The following is an 8,042-nucleotide window of genomic DNA, read 5'->3' on the forward strand; positions in this document are numbered from 1 at the left end:
TAAAGTGTAGAGCTCAATAAACACTTTAGATCAGGAAATAGAACATTAGCAGCACCCTGTCTCCCACCATTATATATCTTTCTTCTCCAAGGGTAATCATTATCCTGATACCTAGCACTATCATTTATGTTGATTACTTTTAAAGTTTACATATATAGCTTTTTTTTTCCCTTTGCCTCCTTTGCCTCAATATTTGTGAAATTCATCCATGTTTCATATAATAGGAGTTGGTCTTGTCTTTTTGCTGCAAAGTATTTCTGTGTGTGAATGCCATTACTTATTTAGCTGTTTTACTAAATTTCTACTATTTATTTTCAGTTTTGACTATTATGAATACTATTGTAACTTTTGGGAGTGCTTATGTACTCATTTTTGTTAGCTATATGCTCAGGGGTAGAATTGCTACTGTCATAGGGTACCTGTGCGTTCAGCTTTAATAGATACTGCAAAACAGATGTTCTGCACCTGGATTGCTTAGATTCTATTTCCTTTATACATTTCATATATATTTCACCTATAATTACCCATATTTCCTGTCTGGAGGCCCAGTAACTTCAAGCATCTCAGAAGATGGGGCATAGGCCATTGCATAATTAGTTGATACACCTAGTTGCCATTGAAGACGGCAGTATAGAATACTCCTCTCTTTCTGAATTCTTTGTAGGGAAGGGGTAAACGTATGAGACATCCAGTTGGAAAATATGGCTGGATCTCTCAAGGGACTACCAAACCTAGACAAATTACTTGGGATAAATTCCTCATCAGTGAACCTGTTGAGCACTGGTTCCCCTCACCATATCTATGCGCAGCAAGCATGAACAGTGGTGATGACTAAAGAAAGGAGATACTGACATTCGTGGGCTTTTCTATAACCAGATGTCTTTTTCTCTGACCCCTCTGGGGTTGGACTCAGAAGAAGGGAAATTGCAGGAAAGGAGGTTATGCTGTGAAAGGGAATTCCCACATACTCTAGCCATTCCTGCCTAAGCTGTAAGTCTAGTTGCAAGGTAGGTAAGGGGAGTGTCTATCAAATAAGTGATTGAAATTTAAAAATAAACAGAAATGAATCTTCATAAGCAAAAGCATTCTGTTATAATAACTGTAAGAGACATCAAATCATGGATTAGGGCAGAGATGATAGTAGGGGTCTTGATACCCAGTAAAAAGGAGAATTATTAGAGCAGAATTAGAACATTTACTAGAAAAATAAAACAGTTCTTTGTTTAAATCCAAATTGTTGAGGCTACTGAATCAAATTGATTACATAATCTGACATAAATTATTTGGCTAATGTCACTTGTTCCAAGAAGACAAGGCCTGCATCTGTTTTTGGCCCCCACTATATCCTTACACTGAGCATAGGGCCTGGGACATAGCAAATGATGGTTCAATATTTGGTGAATAGATAACATAAGTTATCTGTTTTTCTCATCACCATTATTTATGTTCTAACGAAAAACTTGCACACAGTCCGAATGATAATTAAAAACTCTCTGAAGGCAATCATCTATAAAAGTATAATACCATATAACATTAAATTTGCAACATCTTTTGAAAAATCTAGCTTTGTGTGTCTAAAGTCAAAAGAAAAAGTTGCAGAGATTCTGCTTTTCAAGTAGAAACTAGTATTAAATCAATCTATAACTTTTACTTATTACCTCGATTGAAAAAAATGAACAGAAAAATGGGATTGGCAAATAAAACAAATATTTTATTTTATATGTCTACAAGCTTCTTTCCAAATTGGTGTACTTTGCAATGGAGAGCAGATTGGGTTATTAAAATTTGCCTACTGCTACTAAGTTTGAACTTTATGGTATTTTATTACATTGAGAAAGATTTTTTCCAAGGAAATCCAATTACTAATGGCATAAATAGCAGTGGGTTCCAGCCAATACTAGAATGGGCAGTATAATTGGCTTGGCTAGGCTAAAGTTTTATCTGTTCAAGTATAGTGTGATCCAGGAATCCACCCACTTTTTTTGAGGGGTGGAATACTACTATTTGGGGCATTGAATTACTGAGACACTAATAGAAGCTTATGATACGAAGATCTTATTAATAAGATAATTAATTATATGGCATGGGCTCCAGGATGTTTTTATAGCAAGGTTCATAACAAGTCATTTATATTCATATTCTTTAGTAATCTATTAGGGGCCTGTACTAGAACAAATAAGCAACATTTCTCTTTTTGTGTATAAAAAAACCTTTTATTTTAGAACAATATGTGTGCAGAGTTCCCATATACTCTGCACGCAGTTTCCCTATTGTTAACATCTTGCATTAGTATTATACATTTGCTATAATTAATGACTCAGTATTGATGTATTATTAGCTTAAGTCCATAATTTATTCAGACTTCTTTAGTGTATTACCTAATGTCCTTTTTCCTTTCCAGGTTCTTATTCAGGATATCACATTACGTTTGTCATATCGCTTGGGCTTCTCTTGGCTGTGACAGTTTCTTAAACCTTCCTTGGTTTTGAAGGCTTTGACAATTTTGGAGAATATTTATCGGGTATTTTGTAGAATACCCCTCTTTTGTTTTTGTTTGTGAGAGAGAGAAAGCCGGAGAGAGGGGCTAAGGGAGAAGAAGAAGAGAGTAACTTAAACAGGCGCCATGCCCAGCGCAGAGACTGACGCAGGGCTTTTTCTTACTGCCCTGAGTTCATGACCTGAGCTGAAATCGAGAATTAGACATTTAACTGATTGAACCACACATTTGGGATTTTTCTGATTTCTTTTTAAATCATGACTAGACTAGAGTTAGGTGTTTTGGGGAGGAAGGCCACAGAAATAAAGACCATTTTTTATCACACAATATCAAAGGTATATACTATCAACGTATCTTATTGCTGTTGGTGTTGATTAGACCACCTGCTTGATGATAGTGTTTGTTTTCTTTATTTTAAAGTTACTTTCTCCCCGTTTCCATACCATATCTATATCCATTTGGAAGGAAGTCAGATTCACCTACTTTTGAGGGCAGCTCAGATTTCTTTAAAATTCTAGTTTTTTAAAAGAGATTTTATTTAACCATTTGTCAGAAAGAGAAAGAGAGTGAGCACAATCAGGGGGAGCAGCAGGCAGAGGGAGAAGCAGGCTCCCTGCTGAGCAAGAAGCCCAATGTGGGACTTGCTTCCAGGACTCTGGGATCATGACCTGAAGTGAAGGGAGACGCTTAACCAACTGAGCTACCCAGGAATCTCATAAAATTTGAATTTTATATTAATTTTATTCTGGCATTACCTTTTGGATCATGTTATACATGGATATGCACTCATGTGCAAGTGTTTACCACAAAATCTCTCTTTCTTGTCTCTACACAAAAATATCCAAAGTCAAAATTGAGGCTACCAATGAAATCTTTCTGTGCCAGAAGTTTATCAAAGACTATACACTGAAACCAGAGGTTTGAAAGGAAGGGTGATTTTTAAAGTTTTTATTTAAATTCCAGTTAGTTAACATACAGGGTGATATTAGTTTCAGGTGTATAATATAGTAATTCAATACTTCCGTACATCAACTGGTACTCATCACAAGTGCACTCCTTAATCCTGGAAGAGAAGTCTCCAAAAATTATACAGATGCATTAAAAAATGAAACTTAAAGATGAAACTCAGAGAAACAAGACTTTACCTTTTGTTTTGATAGACTCGAGACAAAATTTATTTTATTTTGTTGTTTTTTTTTAATGTTATAAATATTTATACACCCAGGATGGGAGCACCCAAATCCATGCAACAACAACATAAAGGAAATGTGACAGGCACTGAGGTGGGCACTTGACGGGTATTTTATTTTTATTTTTATTTTTTTTATTGGAGTTCAATTTACCAACACATAGCATATCACTCAGTGCTCATCCCGTCGAGTGTCCCCCTCAGTGCCCATTACCCAGTTACCTAACCCCCGGCCCACCTCCCATCCCACTACCCCTTGTTCATTTCCCAGAATTAGGAGTCTCTCATGTTCTGTCATCTTCACTGATATTTTCACTCATTTTCTCTCCTTTCCCCTTTATTCCATTTCACTATTTTTTATATTCCCCAAATGAATGAGACCATATAATCTTTGTCCTTCTCCGATTGACTTATTTTTTTAAAAAAAAATTTATTGGAGTTCAATTTGCCAACATATAGCATAACACCCAGTGCTCATCCCGCCAAGTTCCCCCTCAGTGCCCATCATCCAGTCACCCCAACCCCCGCCGACCTCACTTTCCACTACCCCTTGTTCATTTCCCAGAGTTAGAAGTCTCTCATGTTTTGTCACCATGATATTTTCACTCATTTTTTCTCCTTTCCCTTTATTCCCTTTCACTAATTTTTATATTCCCCAAATGAATGAGACCATATGTTTGTCCTTTTCCGATTCACTTATTTCACTCAAGCATAATACCCTCCAGGTCCCTCCACATCGAAGCAAATAGTGGGAATGGATAAAGAAGATGAGATTGACTTATTTCTTTTTTTAAAATGTATTTATACATACATCATTATAGATTTTAAACATATGCTAAATGGAAACTATTTTTATTTGTATATATATACATATATATAATATGTATACGTGTGTGTATATATATATACTCTCTCTCTCTCTATATATATATATACATATATATACTCTGTATATACAAACAACTGTATATTCTGTATACATATACACAGGAGAAAATTTCTTATTAAACATATCTCTTCCCTCCCCCCATATATTTCTACCCTATCTCTGTGTCTTATTTTTTTAATAAATTTATTTTTTATTGGTGTTCAATTTGTCAACATACAGAATAGCACCCAGTGCTCATCCCATCAAGTGCCCACCTCAGTGCCAGCCACCCAGTCACCCCCACACCCGCCCACCTCCCCTTCCACCACCCCTAGTCCATTTCCCAGAGTTAGGAGTCTTTCATGTTATGTCTCCCTTTCTGATATTTCCCACTTATTTTTCCTCCTTTCCCCTTTATTCCCTTTCACTATTTTTTATATTCTCCAAATGAATGAGACCATATAATGTTTGTCCTTCTCGATTGACTTACTTCACTCAGCATAATACGCTCCAGTTCCATCCACATTGAAGCAAATGGTGGGTGTTTGTCGTTTCTAATGGCTGAGGAATATTCCATTGTATACATAAACCACATCTTCTTTATCCATTCATCTTTCAATGGACACCGAAGCTCCTTCCACAGTTGAGCTATTGTGGACATTGCTGCTAGAAACATCGGGGTGCAGGTGTCCCGGCGTTTCATTGCATCTGTATCTTTGGGGTAAATCCCCAACAGTGCAATTGCTAGGTTGTAGGGCAGATCTATTTTTACCTCTTTGAGGAACCTCCACACTGTTTTCCAGAGTGGCTGCACCAGTTCACAGTCCCACCAACAAGAGGGTTGTGCAAGAAGGTTCCCTTTTCTCCGCATCCTCTCCAACATTTGTGGTTTCCTGCCTTGTTAATTTTCCCCATTCTCACTGGTGTGAGGTGGTATCTCATTGTGGTTTTGATTTGTATTTCCCTGATGGCAAGTGATGCAGAGCATTTTCTCATGTGCTTGTTGGCCATGTCTATGTCTTCCTCTGTGAGATTTCTGTTCATGTCTTTTGCCCACTTCGTGATTGGATTGTTTGTTTCTTTGCTGTTGAGTTTAATAAGTTCTTTATAGAAAAAAAAATAATAAAAAAAATAAATAAAAATAAGTTCTTTATAGATCTTGGATATTAGCCCTTTATCTGATATGTCATTTGCAAATATATTCTCCCATTCTGCAGGTTGTCTTTTAGTTTTGTTGACTGTTTCTTGTTTCTTTTGCTGTACAGAAGCTTTTTATCTTGAGAAAGTCCCAATAGTTCATTTTTGCTTTTGTTTCCCTTGACTTCATAGACATATCTTGCAATAAGTTGCTGTGGCCAAGTTCAAAAAGGGTGTTGACTGTGTTCTCCTCTAGGATTTGGATGGAATATTGTCTCACATTTAGATCTTTCATCCATTTTGGGCTTTTCTTTGTGTATTGTGTAAGAGAATGGTCTAGTTTCATTCTTTTGCACGTGGCTGTCCAATTTTCCCAGCACCATTTATTGAAGAGACTGTCCTTTTTCCAGTGGATAGTCTTTTCTGCTTTGGCAAAAATTAGTTGACCATAGCCTTAAGGGCCCATTTCTGATTTCTCTATTCTGTTCCATGGATCTATGTGTCTGTTTCTGTGCCAGTACCACACTGTCTTGATGATCACAGCTTTGTAGTACAACCTGAAATCCGGCATTGTGATGCCTCCAGCTCTGGTTTTCTTTTCAATATTCCCCTGGCTATTCAGGGTCTTTTCTGGTTCCACACAAATCTTAAGATTATTTGCTCCAACTCTCTGAAGAAAGTCAATGGTATTTTGATAGGGATTGCATTAAATGTGTAAATTGCCCAGGGTAGCATTGACATTTTTCACAATATTAATTCTTCCAATCCATGAACATGGAATATATTTCCATCTCTTTGTGTCTTCCTCAATTTCTTTCAGAACTGTTCTGTAGTTTTTAGGGTATAGATCCTTTACCTCTGTGGTTAGGTTTATGCCTAAGTATCTTATTCTTTTGGGTGCAATTGTAAATGGGATTGACTCCTTAATTTCTCTTTCTTCAGTCTCATTGAGTGTATAGAAATGCCACTAATTTCTGGGCATTGACTTTTTATCCTGCCACACTGCAAATTGCTGTATGAGTTCTAGCAATCTTGGGGGTGGTCTTTTCGGTTTTCTATGCACAGGATCATGTCATCTGTGAAGAGGGAGAGTTTGACTTTTTCTTTGACATTTGAATGCCTTTCATTTCTTTTTGTTGCCTGATTGCTGAGGCTAGGACTTCTAGTACTATGTTGAATAGCAGTGGTGAGAGTGGACATCCCTGTCTCGTTCCTGACCTTAGGGTAAAGGCTCCCAGTGTTTCCCCATTGAGAATGATATTCGCTGTGTGCTTTTCAGAGATGGCTACTAAGATGCTGAGAAATGTTCCCTCTATCCCTACACTCTGAAGAGTTTTGATCAGGAATGGATGCTGTCTTTTGTCAAATGCTTTCTCTGCATCTATTGAGAGGATCATATGGTTCTTCTTTTTTTCTCTTGTTGATATGATCAATCACGTTGATTGCTCTATGAGTGTTGAACTACCCTTGCATCCGAGGCATGAATCCCACGTGGTCATGGTGAATAATCTTCTTAATGTTTTTGGATCCTATTGGCTAGTATCTTGTTGAGAATTTTTGCATCCGTGTTCATCAGCGATATTGGTCTGTAATTCTCCTTTTTGGTGGAGTCTTTGCCTGGTTTTGGAATTAAGGTGATGCTGGCCTCATAGAATGACTTAGGAAGTACTCCATCTCTTTCTATCTTTCCGAACAGCTTTAGTAGAATAGGTATGGTTTCTTCTTTAAACGTTTGATAGAATTCCCCAGGGAAGCCATCTGGCCCTGGACTTTTGTGTATTGGGAGGTTTTTTATGACTGCTTCAATTTCCTCCCTGGTTATCAGCCTGTTCAGGTTTTCTATTTCTTCCTGTTCCAGTTTTGGTAGGTTTGGTTTTCCAGAAATGCGTCCATTTCTTCTAGATTGCCTAATTTATTGGCGTAAAGCTGTTCATAACATGTTTTAAAAATCGTTTGTATTTCCTTGGTGTTGGTGGTGATCTCTCCTTTCTCATTCATGATTTTATTAATTTGAGTCTTTTCTCTTTTGTTTTTAATAAGGCTAATGGTTTATCTATCTTTTTAATTCTTTCAAAGAACCAACTCCTGGTTTTGTTGATCTTTTCTACAGTTCTTCTGGTCTCTATTTCATTGAGTTCTACTCAAATCTTTATTAACTCTCCTTCTGCTGGGTGTAGGTTTTATGACTCGAGATAAAATTATAATAAAATATGAATCCAGCACTCTTCTTTGGTAAGGAGTAATGGACCTGCAAGAGCCCAGCCTGGGCCTCTGAAATGGTTAGTGTTGGGTTTTTTTTTTCTGGGACCCCAGAGATTTGACCTGCTAGCTTCTATTTCCACTTGGAAACT

This window comes from Vulpes vulpes, unplaced genomic scaffold (genome assembly GCF_048418805.1).
Source record: "Vulpes vulpes isolate BD-2025 unplaced genomic scaffold, VulVul3 u000000899, whole genome shotgun sequence".
NCBI classification, from domain to species: Eukaryota; Metazoa; Chordata; class Mammalia; order Carnivora; family Canidae; genus Vulpes; species Vulpes vulpes.